This window comes from Salmo trutta, chromosome 33 (assembly GCF_901001165.1).
Source record: "Salmo trutta chromosome 33, fSalTru1.1, whole genome shotgun sequence".
In the NCBI taxonomy this organism is placed as follows: Eukaryota; Metazoa; Chordata; class Actinopteri; order Salmoniformes; family Salmonidae; genus Salmo; species Salmo trutta.
Window position 1 is genome coordinate 6,097,912 of NC_042989.1, and position 17,419 is coordinate 6,115,330.

The 17,419-nt window shown below is 42.0% G+C and overlaps 1 protein-coding gene across 4 annotated transcripts in view; it reads left to right on the forward strand.

Annotated features, from left to right (window-relative positions):
• The window catches only part of LOC115172297 (alpha-(1,6)-fucosyltransferase), a 120,372-nt gene that overhangs the window by 68,777 nt on the left and 34,176 nt on the right, over positions 1-17,419 (forward strand). The gene's annotated exons all lie outside the window — the stretch shown is intronic.

Here is a 17,419-nt window from a genome sequence, read left to right on the forward strand (position 1 = left end):
TCTTTGTTGACTGTTGCTGGGTGCTATCGTCCTCCATCAGCACCGGCCTGTAGCCTACCTGCCCTAAGCTCTCTCCTGGCCCCTTACACTAAGTCTGAATTTGTCCTGCTAGGTGATCTAAACTGGGACATGCTTAAACCACCTGACCAAGTCCTAAAGCAAAGGGACTCCCTAAATCTTTCTCAGATTATCACCAATCCCACAAGGTATGACTCCAAACACCCAGAAAAGACTACTCTCCTCAATGTTATCCTCGCAAATAATCCTGATAGGTATCATTCTGGTGTTTTCTGTAATGACTAGAGGTCGACCGATTATGATTTTTCAACGCCGATACCAATTATTGGAGGACCAAAAAAATCGCTACCTATTAATCGGACGATTAAAAAAAAAAAAAAGTATTTATTTGTAATAATGACAATTACAACAATACTGAATGAACACTTATTTTAACTTAATATAATACATCAATAAAATCAATTTAGCCTCAAATAAATAATGAAACATGTTCAATTTGGTTGAAATAATGCAAAACAAAGTGATGGAGAAGAAAGTAAAAGTGTAATATGTGCCATGTAAGAAAGATAACGTTTAAGTGCCTTGCTCAGAACATATGAAAGCTGGTGGTTCCTTTTAACATGAGTCTTCAATATTCCCAGGTAAGAAGTTTTAGGTTGTAGTTATTATAGGAATTATAGGACTATTTCTCTCTATACAATTTGTATTTCATATACCTTTGACTATTGGATGTTCTTATAGGCACTTTAGTATTGCCAGTGTAACAGTATAGCTTCCGTCCCTCTCCTCGCTCCTACCTGGGCTCGAACCAGGAACACATCGACAACAGCCACCCTCGAAGCAGCGTTACCCATGCAGAGCAAGGCGAACAACTACTCCAAGTCTCAGAGCGAGTGACGTTTGAAACGCTATTAGCGCGCACCCGGCTAACTAGCTAGCCATTTCACATCGGTTACACCAGCCTAATCTTGGGAGTTGATAGGCTTGAAGGGGTGGGTATAATTTGTGGAACGTTCCAACAGGAATCTGTTCCAAAAAACGTAAAGTAAAAGATTGCCAACCAACAACACATACAAAGTAGCAACGCATACAAACCTAGCTAACTAGCTGCAGAATAGGCATCAACTCACCACGTAGCTTATTCTTAATGTTTGTCCATAGGCAACCAGACATGTGAGGAGAGACATTTTTTGGAATAAACGTGGTGAGTGAAAAACGCAATGAAATAGACCACTCCCTACCCGGGTATCTTATTCTGCCGCTATACAACTTTGTATGCGTTGTTTTTTGGCAGCCTTGTTATTTACGAAGTTTTTGGAATAGATTCCTGTTGGAACGTTCCACAAATTATACCCAGCCGGCTTGAAGTCATAAACAGCTTGAAGCACAGCGAAGAGCTGCTGGCAAGACGCACGAAAGTGCTGTTTGAATGAATGCTTACGAGCCTGCTGGTGCCTACCACCGCTCAGTCAGACTGCTCTCAAATATCAAATCATAGATTTAATTATAACATAATAACACACAGAAATACGAGCCTTAGGTCATTAATATGGTCGAATCCGGAAACTATCATCTCAAAAACAAAAGTTTTTTTCTTTCAGTGAAATACGGAACCATAGTTCGCAACGAGCCATGCGGCCCAAACTGTTGCATATACCCTGACTGCGTGCAATGAACGCAAGATAAGTGACACAATTTCATGTTAGCAGGCAATATTAACTAAATATGCAGGTTTAAAAATATATACTTGTGTATTAGTTTTAAAGAAAGGCATTGATGTTTATGGTTAGGTACATTGGTGCAACGACAGTGCTTTTTTCGCAAATGCGCTTGTTAAATCAACACCCGTTTGTTGAAGTAGGCTGTGATTCAATGAGAAATTATCAGGCACGGCATCAATTATATGCAACGCAGGACACGTTAGATAAACTAGTAATATCATCAACCATGTGTAGTTAACAATTGATTATGTTAAGATTGATAGTTTTTTATAAGATAAGTTTAATGCTAGCTAGCAACTTACCTTGGCTTCTTGCTGCCCTCGCGTAACAGATAGTCAGCCTGCCATGCAGGCTCCTTGTGGAGTGCAATGTAAGGCAGGTGGTTACAGCGTTGGACTAGTAACCGGAAGGTTGCAAAAACAAATCCCCCCCTGAACAAGGCAGTTAACCCCCGTTCCTAGGCCGTCATTGAAAATAAGAATGTGTTCTTAATCTGACTTGCCTAGTTAAATAAAGGTGTATCAAAATATCATTTTTTTTTTTATATAAAAAAATTCAGCAAATCGGTGGCCAAAAATACCGATTACCGATTGTTATGAAAACTTGAAATCGGCCCTAATTAATCGGCCATTCTGATGAACCTCTCTGGGCTAGGTGGGACGCTTACCTACTCAACAGCCAGTTGAATCCCGTGGCGCGTTATTCAAATACCTTAGAAATGAGAAATACTTCAATTTCTCAAACATATGACTATTTTACAGCATTTTAAAGACAAGACTCTCGTTAATCTAACCACACTGTCCGATTTCAAAAAGGCTTTACAACGAAAGCAAAACATTAGATTATGTCAGCAGAGTACCCAGCCAGAAATAATCAGACACCCATTTTTCAAGCTAGCATATAATGTCACATAAACCCAAACCACAGCTAAATGCAGCACTAACCTTTGATGATCTTCATCAGATGACAATCTTAGGACATTATGTTATACAATACATGCATGTCTGTTCAATCAAGTTCATATTTATATCAAAAACCAGCTTTTTACATTAGCAGGTGACTAGCATGTGACTAGCATTCCCACCGAACACTTCCGGTGAATTTACTAAATTACTCACGATAAACGTTCACAAAAAACATAACAATTATATTTTAAGAATTGTAGATACAGAACTCCTCTATGCACTCGATATGTCCGATTTTCAAATAGCTTTTCGGTGAAAGCACATTTTGCAATATTCTAAGTAGATTGCCCGGCATCACAGGGCTAGCTATTTAGACACCCAGCAAGTTTAGCATTCACCAAAGTCAGATTTACTATAAGAAAAATGTTATTACCTTTGCTGTCTTCGTCAGAATGCACTCCCAGGACTTCTACTTCAATAACAAATGTTGGTTTGGTCCCAAATAATCCATTGTTATATCCAAATAGCGGCGTTTTGTTCGTGCGTTCAAGACACTATCCGAAAGGGTAAATAAGGGTTACGAGCACGGCGCATTTCGTGACAAAAAAATTCTAAATATTCCATTACCGTACTTCGAAGCATGTCAACCGCTGTTTAAAATCAATTTTTATGCAATTTTTCTCGTAAAAAAGCGATAATATTCCGACCGGCAAAGCCTGTTTACATTCAACGAAAGAGAAAGTAAAAGCATGGGATCCCCTCGTGCACGAGCCTTAGTCTGATGGCCCTCTGATCGGCCACTATCCAAACGCGCTAATGTGTTTCAGCCTGGGGCTGCTTCGATATCATTCAGCTTTTTCCCGGGTTCTGAGAGCCTATGGGAGCCGTAGGAAGTGGCACGTTACAGCAAAGATCCTCAGTCTTCAATAAACAGAGTCAAGAAGAACAAGAACTTGTCAGAGAGGGCACTTCCTGTAAGGAATCTTCTCAGGTTTTTGCCTGCCATATGAGTTCTGTTATACTCACAGACACCATTCAAACAGTTTTAGAAACTTTAGGGTGTTTTCTATCCCAATAATTATATGCATATTCTAGTTACTGGGCAGGAGTAGTAACCAGATTAAATCGTGTACATTTTTTATCCGGCCGTGTAAATACTGCCCCCTAGCCCTAACAGGTTAATCGGCCGACCTCTAGTAATGACCTTAGTGATCACTGTTTTACAGCCAGTGTTCATAATGGCTGCTCAGTGAAATGACATGTCCTGATTTAATGAGCAAGCCTTCCTTCATGAACTGGCCTCTGTAAAATGGTATAGAATCAGCTTGATCCCCTCTGTCGAAGACGCATGGACCTTCTTTTTTGATTTTTTTCAGTGGTATTGTTAACAAACACGCCCCCATAAAGAAAATGAGAATTAAAAACAGGTTCAACCCCTGGTTCGACCGTGATCTTGCAGAGTTACTCCACCTCAAGAATTGCATTTGGCGAAGGGCTCGGCACACGCATACTCAAGCTGACTGGCTTCGTTCAGGCAAATGAGAAATAAGTGCACTCAGGCTATCCGGAAAGGCCAAAGTTAGTTACTTTAAGGAGCAGTTCTCTCTCTGTGGGTCTAACCCGAAGAAGTTCTGGAAAACTGTTAAACTCCTGGAGAATAAACCCTCCTCTTCACAGCTGCTCATGTCCCTTAATGTTGATGATGTGGTTGTTACTGACAAGAAGCACATGGCTGAGCTCTTTAATCACCACTTCATTAAGTCGGGATTCCTATTTGACTCAGACATGCCTTCTTGCCTGTCCAACATTTCCTCATTTCCCACCCCTTCTAATGTGACTGTACCCGATGCTTCTCCCTATTTTTCCCCTGTCCCGCTACAAAGTTTCTCCCTGCAGGTGGTCGCTGAGTCCGAGGTGCTAAAGGAGCTCCTTAAACTTGACCCCAAAAAAACATCTGCGTCAGATTGTTTAGACCCTTTCTTCTTGAAGGTTGCTGCCCCTATGATGTCCAAGCCGATCTCCAACCTTTTTAACCTGTCTCTCTTTTCTGGGGAGGTTCCCATTGCTTGGAAGGCAGCCACAGTTCGTCATTTATTTAAAGGGGGAGATGAAGCTGATCCTAACTGTTATAGGCCTATTTCTATTTTGCCCTAATTATCAAAAGTGTTGGAAAAACTTGTCAATAATCAACTGACTGGCTTTCTTGATGTCTATAGTATTCTCTCGGGTATGTAATCTGGTTTCCACTCAGGTTATGGATGTGTCACTGCAACCTTAAAGGTCCTCAATGATGTCACCATTGCCCTTGATTCTAAGCAATATTGTGCTGCTATTTTTATTGACTTGGCCAAAGCTTTTGATATGGTAGACCATTCCATTCTTGTGGGCTGGCTAAGGAGTATTGTTGTCTCTGAGGGGTCTTTGGCCTGGTTTGCTAACTACCTCTCTCAAAGAGTGCAGTTTATAAAGTCAGAAAATCTGCTGTCTCAGCCACTGCCTGTCACCAAGGGAGTACCCCAAGGCTCGATCCTAGGCATCACGCTCTTCTCAATTTACATCAACAACATAGCTCAGGCAGTAGGAAGCTCTCTCATCCATTTATATGCAGATGATATGGTCTTATACTCAGCTGGCCCCTCCCCGGATCTTGTGTTAAATGTTCTTCAACAAAGCTTTCTTAGTGTCCAACAAGCTTTCTCTGCCATTAACCTTGTTCTGAACACCTCCAAAACAAAGATCATGTGGTTTGGTAAGAAGAATGCCCCTCACCCCACAGGTGTGATTACTACCTCTGAGGGTTTAGAGCTTGAGTTAGTCATCTCATACAAGTACGTGGGAGTATGGTTAGGCGGTGTGCTGTCCTTCTCTCAGTATGTATAAAAGCTGCAGGCTAAAGTTAAATCTAGACTTGGTTTCCTCTATCATAATTGCTCCTCTTTTACCCCAGCTGCCAAACTAACCCTGATTCAGATGACCATCCTACCCAGATTACGGAGACATCATTTATAGATCGGCAGGTAAGGGTGCCCTCGAGCGGCTAGATGTTATTTACCATTCGGCCATCAGATTTGCCACCAATGCTCCTTACAGGACACATCACTGCACTCTATACTCCTCTGTAAACTGGTCATCTCTGTATACCTGCCGCAAGACCCACTGGTTGATGCTTATTTATAAAACCCTCTTAGGCCTCACTCCCCCCTATCTGAGATATCTACTGCAGCCCTCATCCTCCACATACAACAGCCGTTCTGCCAGTCACTTTCTGTTAAAGGTCCCCAAAGCACACACATCCCTGGGTCGCTCCTCTTTTCAGTTCGCTGCAGCTAGCGACTGGAACGAGCTGCATCAAGCACTCAAACTGGACAGTTTTATCTCAATCTCTTCATTCAAAGACTCAATCATGGACACTCTTACTGACAGTTGTGGCTGCTTTGCGTGATGTGTTGTTGTCTCTACCTTCTTGGCCTTTGTGCTTTTGTCTGTGCCCAATAATATTTGTACCATGTTTTGAGCTGCTACCATGTTGTGCTGCTGCCATGCTATGTTGTTGTCTTAGGTCTTTCTTTATGTAGTGTTGTGTTGTCTCTCTTGTTGTGATGTGTGTTTTGTCCTATATTTATATTGTATTTTTTATTTTTTTATCCCAGGCCCCTGTCCCCACAAGAGGCCTTTTGTTAGGCAGTCATTGAAAATAATAATTTGTCCTGACTTGCCTAGTTAAATAAAGGTTAAATAAATAAATAATAATTGAAGCTGCAGTGCATGCGCTTTCTCATCTTACAGTTACATGATAATGCCCGAGAAGCCGGTGTTTGTTGGATATATTGGCTCGGGTGTTGGCAAACCGTGCCAGTATATACTCCAAACACCAGCTTCGAGGACAACATATTCAAATAATGATCGACATATTTTCATTTTCCTTATTTTGATTCATCTATTCGTTCTATTTCATCCTTCCACAAGATATAGTCCCGACACAAATCTAGGGTTGCCAGAGATGCAACCCAGTTGTTCAGTCTTTTTGTTCTGTATCTATGGACACGACCCAGTCAGTCATTCTAAGTGTTCCATTGCCATACTGGCTGGCAACGTTCTTAACCCTTGCTTGCTAGCCAGCCAACTACGGCTAACTTCCAGTCACGTCAAACAGAGCAGACAGAATAACAACAGTAGCTGCATTTGTTTAAGCTGTTTTCTAGTGACATTTATTTGGATACATCCATAACAATGAGCTAATGAGGCACGAGTTCGCCTGGCATAGAAAATGTGCTCTCTCGTCAGGACACTGTTGTTCAGAGGAGCTAGCCAACAACACAGCTAACACAATCACCTCAAACTGAAGCTGGAAATACTGCAAACTAGCTGCACTTTGTTTCGTTTGACCTTTTTTCAATTGGCATTTCTTTGTATATAGCCATAAAAATAATCTGTTCGGACCCTTCCGGACAAGTCGGTTCAAATTACCCGAGATCCGTGACAATCATATCAGATCCAACCCAGACCAGTGACATTCCGTGAAGACCTCTACACTGGAGTAAGCTCTGCAGGGTAGTAACTAGCTGGCACAGCCACAAAGTAATACAATCTAATTTTAAACCTAACCCTACCCTAACCTTAACCACACTGCTAACCTTATGCTAACCCTAACCTTAAATTAAGACCAAAAAGCACATTTTTGTTTTGACTTTGCCTCTGGTCCATCTAGTGGAAATGGCTCAGCTCTGCCTCCAGGACAAGATTCATCCCAATAAACGTCAACCTGCTCTGGCATCCAGGCTCCTGTTTCAGTGCTGCTTCACTGACTCCGATGCCTATGATGTAACTAGAGCCTTACCTCCGTGTCTTTCTTTCACTACTAGCACACAGCCCGCTGGCCAACACTGGTCATGTGTCAGTCCATGGGCTTTTAACAGTAAGCGGACATTACTTTTCTCTCTCTAGTGAAGCAGAAGTAGCCAGCACTGAGGCTGGCATAGGTACTATACATGTCTATACCAGCTTTATTCTAACGTTTCTGAGTGGGATGGTTAGAAGATGGAGCGAGGCTTAGACTGGCTGAGGTGAAAGCCTCTTGGATGGCCTGAGCTGGTCCCTGACCTCTAACCTCTAACTTCCCCTCCGGCGGAATTGAGCTGCTATAGGAGGACTACAGACATCCAGATCAGCCTCAGCCCGGGCCTCAAACACACGTGCACACACACAAACTCAAACACACGCAAACCCAAACAGCACCAATCTTCTTGGCTGGCTTGGCTTACTTACAGTACTGCGTTGGAAGGCACTATTGATGACACCTCGGTTTCCCACTCGTCCTAGTTTAGCAGGTTTAGAGTTAAGCCCTGGAGGCATAGTACTGCTTTAGTTCCCTAAGAGAAGAGAATACTGTGTGTGTGTGTGTGTGTGTGTGTGTGTGTGTGTGTGTGTGTGTGTGTGTGTGTGTGTGTGTGTGTGTGTGTGTGTGTGTGTGTGTGTGTGTGTGTGTGTGTGTGTTACTGCCTACAATAACAGCACTGTCATCCTCCATTATCATGAATAACATAACATCCATTTGGATTCTCAAATTTCACTTCACTGTGGGAAATTAAAGTGTTCAACCAACCTTGAGGTGCAGCCAAAATGCAAGATTCCCCCCAATGCAAATATCCGTTTTCACCAGGAAAATAGACATTCATATCAGCGATTGGGAGAGTTGGGGTGGGGGAGTGGTATAGGTCAAGTATTTTACCGTGATGTGTGTTACCTACCGTAAGAACAGAATAACAGACCATTGAACAGAACAGAGCTCATGGCGGGGCCCTGGGAGGGTGTGGACATTGGAGGACTAGAGCTCCCGAGTGGCGCAGCGGTGTATGGCACGCATCTCAGTGCCTGAGGCGTCACTACAGACACCCTGGTTCGATTCCAGGCTGTATCACAATCGAGCCGTGATTGGGAGTCCCATAGGGCAGCGAAAATATTTCCCCAGGTTTGGCCGGTGTAGGCCGTCATTGTAAATAAGAATTTGTTCTTAACTGACTTGCCTAGTTAAATAAAGGTTACACATACACTACTGCTGTTATAGAATACCCCTGAGAGACAGGTACTTACTAGAATCATCTAAGGACAAGGTAGCCTAGTTTCTTACTATGCATAGGGTCGTTACCTACCCATACAGTATTTTTTCAGCGAGAGAGAGAGATTAGGGTTGTTGCCTAACCCATATAGCATCCCTTCGCTCTGGAGAGGAGAAAGAGAGAAAGAATGAGAGTTAAGCTTACTTTGATTAGGGTGCCAAAAGAAGTCTCCTTCCTTCTCATTCTCCTAATGTTGAATATTAATAAAGGCTAATATTTATAAAAGATGCAGTTCCTCGTCACTTCTTTTTGACTGTGACGGGGCTGAACTCGGGCTCAGTGCTGTACTGGTATAATATGGCACCGACTCAATTATTAATTGGCTGAGAGAGGCAGTACAAATGGAATTAGATGCCACCATTGGCTGAGAGATGCAGAGCAAACTGAATCCAACGCAGCCATTGGCTGAGCGGTAGATAAAAACTATTATCAGACTAAGGGAGAACAAACACATTTAAGTCATTTTGTGGACACGGTTATGCAGAGCAATTAGGGTTAAGTGCCTTGCTTTACAGCACATCGGCAGATTTTTCACCTAGTCGGCTCGGGAATTCAAATCAGCAACCTTTCGCATTATCATCACATTATCGTTCAGGTGTAACGTTTCATTTTATTACCTTGTTGTTACTCATCCATTGGTCTAGTGCATGTAGCTCCGAACACTCCAAAGGATAGGTTGCATTACCACACATGTACTGTATGTTCTATCTCCCATCTGTTTGCATTCAACAACGGTCAAAAAATAACGTACGGGTATTTTTCCATACAGTGGGGGAAAAAAGTATTTGATCCCTTGCTGATTTTGTACGTTTGCCCACTTACAAAGAAATGATCAGTCTATAATTTTAATGGTAGGTTTATTTGAACAGTGAGAGACAGAATAACAAAAACAATCCAGAAAAACACATGTCAAAAATGTTAGAAAATGATTTGCATTTTAATGAGGGAAATAAGTATTTGACCCCTCTGCAAAACATGACTTAGTACTTGGTGGCAAAACCCTTGTTGGCAATCACAGAGGTCAGACATTTCTTGTAGTTGGCCACCAGGTTTGCACACATCTCAGGAGGGATTTTGTCCCACTCCTCTTTGCAGATCTTCTCCAAGTCATTAAGGTTTCGAGGCTGACGTTTGGCAACTCGAACCTTCAGCTCCCTCCACAGATTTTCTATGGGATTAAGGTCTGGAGACTGGCTAGGCCACTCCAGGACCTTAATGTGCTTCTTCTTGAGCCACTCCTTTGTTGCCTTGGCCGTGTGTTTTGGGTCATTGTCATGCTGGAATACCCATCCACGACCCATTTTCAATGCCCTGGCTGAGGGAAGGAGGTTCTCACCCAATATTTGACGGTACATGGCCCCGTCTATCGTCCCTTTGATGCGGTGAAGTTGTCCTGTCCCCTTAGCAGAAAACGCCCCCAAAGCATAATGTTTCCACCTCCATGTTTGACGGTGGAGATGGTGTTCTTGGGGTCATAGGCAGCATTCCTCCTCCTCCAAACACGGCGAGTTGAGTTGATGTCAAAGAGCTCCATTTTGGTCTCATCTGATCACAACACTTTCACCAGTTGTCCTCTGAGTCATTCAGGTGTTCATTGGCAAACTTCAGACGGGCATGTATATGTATTCTTGAGCAGGGGGACCTTGCGGGCGCTGCAGGATTTCAGTCCTTCACGGCGTAGTGTGTTACCAGTTATTTTCTTGGTGACTATGATCCCAGCTGCCTTGAGATCATTGATCATTGGTCTTGTAGCCCATTCCAGCCTTGTGTAGGTCTACAATCTTGTCCCTGACATCTTTGGAGAGCTCTTTGGTCTTGGCCATGGTGGAGAGTTTGGAATCTGATTGACTGATTGCTTCTGTGGACAGGTGTCTTTTTTACAGGTAACAAGCTGTGGTTAGGAGCACTCCCTTTAAGAGTGTGCTCCTAATTTCAGCTCGTTACCTGTATAAAAGACACCTGGGAGCCAGAAATCTTTCTGATTGAGAGGGAGTCAAATACTTATTTCCCTCATTAAAATGCAAATCAATTTATAACATTTCTAACATGCGTTTTTCTGGATATTTTTGTTGTTATTCTGTCTCTCACTGTTCAAATAAACCTACCATTAAAATTATAGACTGATCCTTTCTTTGTCAGTGGGCAAACGTATAAAATCAGCAGGGGATCAAATACTTTTTTCCCCCACTGTATATAGACAGTGGGGGAAATGTGTTTTATTCAATCAACTATATGCACTGAGCTTGTCTGATGCTTTAAGCACACTGTTTGATTAAATAATTAAGGCAAATGGAGGGAGTCCAACCAGCAATTGATTTGATTGTGCCGCCTGACTCAGACTTCCTGCGATGTAAAAAAAAAGACAGTGAGTGACTGTGTGACTAGCACTTCTCTCTCTCTCCTCCGTGCTGCAGCGACCACCACAGAACAGCAGTGTGTATTGCACTGTCCGTGTTGCTGAAGCTGCAACATAATTACAGCCATATATGACTGAAAAGTTATGTTACCGAAATTCCTATTCCCTCAACCCTTGCTCTCTTTACGTGATGCATGTATGCTTCGCATGCATGTGACCAATAGGGCCTGAACTATAGCATATCATAATCACATCAATAAATTGGTTATAACAAACTCTGAACACCATAACACGTGACAGCAATATTGATGCAGAGGATGTGACAAAAAACATGAAACAGGGGAATGTTTACTGGTTGAGCAGGAGGTAAAGGGGAAGTCAGATGTGTGGTATAAATTTGACTAGTTGTAGAAAATACTGGAGATCTAGAAAAAGAAGGTAAGGAGCAGGCACTGCATGCATATTATGTGTCCCAAACTGGTGCTGTTAGATTACAATATCATTTTTCAGACCGTTTGGAACGATGTAAACAACACAAAATAAATTATAAGCCTTCCAGAGAGTCTGTTGTAACGTTTTTTTTGTACAACCTTTATTACAGCAAAGACGAAAAACAGTCGCGTTCATTCGTGAATGCAATTTCTGAAATGGAACGGTTTAGGCCTATTTATTGTTTATGCCAATTATAAACTCATTTTAAACTAAAATGCTTGATTGCATTTCACGTCATGAATGACTCGTAGGCTGTGTGTTGACATGAACGAATAAATTATTGATTGATACAGTAGCCTTTGTCAGTACTAAAATATAGGCCTAAGTAAGTTACCGTATTAAGACTAAACAGGATGCACTCTTAGGCCTACAGCTCGATGGTGGTTATACAAAGCTGCTATACTAAACCTACTAATGATAATGACATTACTATTATTATAATGATGATCATAATAATATTTGTAATAATAGTAATACTAACAATACAAAGGAGATCAAGGAAAAAGGGAGGATTATTATTATAAAGGCTCGGTGCTCACGGAATCAGTAAGCAATCAACCAAACACTCAAAAAGGCAACAGAAGCAGGATCTGTCTTATTTTTGTTGATATACTTGTACAGTAAGTTAATGTTTTATAAAGCCAGGCACATTTAACAGTTAGACTATTGATGATAGACCTAATTCAATTGGGGTGTCCTCTCTCCTCACTTTTCTTAGACAATTAAAGCGAGGGCTGTTTTCTCGTTTGCTAACTCTGCTGCTGCCTCCGCCGCATTGTTCTCAACACCAATATGCTGGTCAACTTTGCTGTTATGCACATAGCAACATGGTCTAGGGAAAAGACGCCAATTCAACAACACACTGATGTGTTTCAGAATCGCAGACAGCGACCACTATCCAACAGCCTCCACAATGGATTAGTCCACTCAGACAGACTCGATTCAGACAGGTGTCTTTGCTACTGCTCGACTAAAGAAATCTGTCAGCCAACAGCCTATCGACCAAACAATCGACCAGTCGACTAAATGGGGTCAGCCCTAGTTTGCCTATATAAATACCCTGCAGATTGTTCCAAACTGTCACAAATACAGAACATACTGTTATTTGTACTGTACAGACTAGCGTCTTGTCCAAGGGGTGTACTTTTACATGTACTTGTATGAGTTGTTAGATTATACTGCACTGTTGGAGCTAGGAACACAAGCATTTTGCTACACCCACAATAACATCTGCTAAATATGTATATATGACCAAAAACATTTGATTTGGCACCCTGCCTCACGCTACAGGAACAGGAGATGGGCCGTTCTGTATGTTCGTGTAAAATGGCCACCAGTGAGCGAAGGTTCAGTGTTCTTTCCTTTCCCCAGACTGTTGACTTTCATTCGGTCTACCATCATGGCCCATATAACAGCATATCATCTGTTGCTACTGGCCTGATAAGGTTTATTACTGTCCTCTGTCCTCTGTGTGTGTGCGTCCGCCGGTAATTTCCGCCTTTTGGCCATGGCTGTAAAAAATGCTGATAAATAAAAGTGGACAGATTGACCGGGAGAAAAAACAACGGTAGGCAGGCTATCAACGCATCACCCACTACTTTACAATGTGAGCTGGAGGCAGTATGCATTTTGACAACATACTTAATTGTTTGAAACCTGAGTATTTTATTTCATAATATGAGGCATATCTTACCTTGCTTGATGGACACATTGATACACCGGGATCAATGGCGACTAACTCATAGATGGCCACTGCAGCCGTTGGTCTATAACTTCCAATGTCAACTTGTTAAAATACATAAAGCCGACAAATAAAATCTTTAGAAAATATACTGATGACAATTCGGGTTCTTTCAATCGCAATAATCTCTCTACTCAGAGCATATTTCTTCCTTTCTATCTGTCTTGACTTGAGCTATTGCTAGTGAAGTGCAACATTGTATAAAATCAACCAACTGGCTCAGGTTAGAAGCTGTCTATAGGGAACTTGTAACATTGTATCAACTAGCCTATTCTGGGCCCTCAGACTGTCCCAAACCAGTGAGCTCGGGACAGACAACTGTTTTTGCTCAAGGGAAAGGTATTTTAAGACGTTTCCACTGGATATATGGGATCATCAGATGATGATATTTTCCTCTTTCACGCCGAGGCTTGGTGATTATCGACGAGGGGGATTGTTGGGAAGATTTTTCAGATAGACTAATAGTTCCTCAAAGTAGGCCTATCATCTGCAATGGATATTTCACACCTGTGTGAGGTGAATAAAGAATGGCTTGAGAAGCTCAGCTTATTAGTGGTGGACATGGTGACTAAGACATCCAGAAATCAAATGGGCACTTTCCTACATTTCCACGTAGCAGGCCAGGTACTTCTATGCTTGCCCAGGCGCGCACTCCCTCAACATTATCAGGACAGAGAAACCAGACCAACCCTCATTGTTCACATGGAGCACTCCAAATTAAAAAACAATGAACAAAAAAATGGACAACTCGTAAATGATGGTTATGAAATAAACCCGAACTTGCTTCTCACAAGTGTAACAGAACTCTGCAAGCAACGTTTCCACTCTGACAATGGTAAATGACTGTAGGCCTAATTAGGGATACAGCGCATTAACAGAAATTAATGTAACCAAATGACGGGGATTAACTGTACGTTTGCTACTGGTGACATATGTAATGGGGAATTGATTTTTTTTTTAAAAGAAACGCTCAAGCGGCAAACAATTCACATGAAACAATGAATGTGGAAGAATTGGTGGGAGACAGCTGAGTGCATTCTGGAGAGAGAAGTACCTGTTCTCTCTTCGCCGCGCACCCCTCCCCGTCTTTTTTTTGTCCTGACATTTTTTATTATACAGAAGACACATTATCTTCACACATGTTTTCGATGCTTTTCACTAACAGCCGCAAGACAACAATCAGCTAGGCCTTTTCCCATGCACGGTGCTTATGAAAGACGCCCTCATTATGCCATTTTTCTCCAGTCCTCTTGTTTTTCATCAACGTTCTTTCAATATCCAGAAGCCAAATCCTAGTCATATGAGCAACCCATCCTCGTTGTTGCCTCTTTAGATTCACTCTTTCTGACAGGGATGTTCATATCTGTCATATATATGCTGCTCGCTTCAGGTGCTCTGTTTTAGAATGGTGTTTTGCCTTTTTCCCGTGAATTGCATTTCGTTTTGTTGGATGCTTCATTACAGGAGTGGTATATTTGGTTCAGATTAACCCCATCATCTAAATGTGATTTGTGTCATTCTGAGCACCGTGGGTGGATGGTCTAATGGGTTACACACCCAATGCATATGGGTACGGTACATTTCTTAGATTTCTTAATCTTCCTGGTCACGTTGTCCAGCACCAACATGTTCCTAACAGAAACCCTAGGGTGTCTGTGTGTGTGTCTGTGGCAGCATACATATAATCACAGTGATACTGCCAGGTGGAAGCTTTAAGTAGCTTAAAGCAGTTATTTAACAGCAAAACAAATATTGACTATTTAATGAGATGTTCTATTGAAACAATGTCATTTACAATCAGCATTCAGGATTACAACTGTAGCTGGAATGGGATATAGGCACTAGGCCAGTGGTTGAGCATTGATCATACAGGCCTAGCAGTGTTGGTGAGAGAGGGAGAGAAAGAGAGACGTGGTAGAGAGAGAGATGTGGTAGAGGAGAGAGAGAGAGATAGAAAGAGAGATGTGGTAGAGAGAGAAAGAGAGATGTGGTAGAGAGAGAAAGAGAGATGTGGTAGAGAGAGAAAGAGAGATGTGGTAGAGAGAGAAAGAGAGATGTGGTAGAGAGAGAAAGAGAGATGTGGTAGAGAGAGAGAGAGATGTGGTAGAGAGAGAGAGAGATGTGGTAGAGGAGAGAGAGAGAGATGTGGTAGAGGAGAGAGAGAGAGAGGTGGTAGAGGAGAGAGAGAGAGAGGTGGTAGAGGAGAGAGAGAGATATGTGGTAGAGGAGAAAGAGAGATGTGGTAGAGGAGAGAGAGATATGTGGTAGAGGAGAGAGAGATATGTGGTAGAGGAGAGAGATAGATATGTGGTAGAGGAGAGAGAGAGAGAGAAAGAGAGATGTGGTAGAGAAAGAGAGAGATGTGGTAAAGAGAGAGAGAGAGATGTTGTAGAGGAGAGAGAGAGAGAGAGATGTGGTAGAGGAGAGAGAGAGAGAGAGATGTGGTAGAGGAGAGAGATAGATATGTGGTAGAGGAGAGAGAGAGAGAGAAAGAGAGATGTGGTAGAGAAAGAGAGAGATGTGGTAAAGAGAGAGAGAGAGATGTTGTAGAGGAGAGAGAGAGAGAGAGATGTGGTAGAGGAGAGAGAGAGAGAGAGATGTGGTAGAGGAGAGAGAGAGAGATGTGGTAGAGAGAGAGAGAGATAGATGTGGTAGAGAGAGAGAGAGATATGTGGTAGAGGAGAAAGAGAGAAGTGGTAGAGGAGAGAGAGAGATGTGGTAGAGGAGAGAGAGAGAGATGTGGTAGAGGAGAGAGAGAGAGATGTGGTAGAGAGAGAGAGAGAGATGTGGTAGAGGAGAGAGAGAGATGTGGTAGAGGAGAGAGAGAGATGTGGTAGAGGAGAGAGAGAGAGAGAGAGAGAGATGTGGTAGAGGAGAGAGAGAGAGAGAGAGAGAGAGATGTGGTAGAGAGAGAGAGATAGATGTGGTAGAGAGAGAGAGAAACATCTGAACTTGACATGTTTAGTCAACACAGCTGTTTCAGTTGATTTTACTTTTTGGTTGTGAATTTATAAGTTGATTAAACACATTGATATTTGTTGAGTCAACATAGGTACATAAGTATTGACAATTAGAATAGTTGAAGTCATCTTAACCCTTTACACTTGTGGGAATTGGCCTATATGGGTTCCAAAAGGGTTTTACCTTCAACCAAAAAGGGTTCTTTAAAGGGTTCTCCTATGGGGACAGCCGAAGAACCCTTTAAGGTTCTAGATAGCACCTTTTTTTATAAGAGTGAAGAAATTGAAAGTGAACAGCTTGAAGATCATGGGAAAATTATTAGACCAAAGTTGAGAACACAACAGTTCACCTGACACAGTACTTAATCCGAACATTACACTGTTGATTTTATGTGCCTTTTTCATTTACTGTACTATTCACCGCATTTGTTGATAACTGAATCTTAAAATACTCTGGAAACATTCAGGAACATGATAAAATATTCCTGGAAAATGTGGGGTAGGTGCAACATATTTGTATTACAAAGGTTTGTGTGAGAGGACGAACTGGTGTCTCCAAGTGGTCTCACAACTCTCCAAAGTGTTCACAGTTCCTAAGTCATTTCAATGCACTTTTATGACCCAAACTGCACATACAGTATAGTATTGGCACTGGCCCTGGAACTGACCCTGTATATAGTTTACTGTGCTTACCTTCTCGTGGTTCTTCTTATTTCTATTTCTCGTGTTTTTTTGTTCCACTTGACTTCAAAAAAGAAATCATGTATAGTACTACCGATGTTGATTACTGTATTGTCGGGAAAGAGCACGAAAGCCATTTCACTGTACTTGAAACTTGACAGACAAGCAGGCAGCACTACGCAGCTGGAGGTCAGTCTGTTGATTAATTAATTGAGTCCGCCCTTTGTTCGCCTCGGACCAAACCACTGCTACAATCTATAATACATTGTATATTCTCCACACAGAAATCCATAACTAACTAGTCTCTTATGTATTCAGCCAGCCTGCCAGTCATTTGTAATGACGTGCTAAGTATTCTATATCCTCTGTAATGAATATAGAATATTCAGCCATATCCATAATTGTTGCTGAACCGTTCAACTCGTTGCT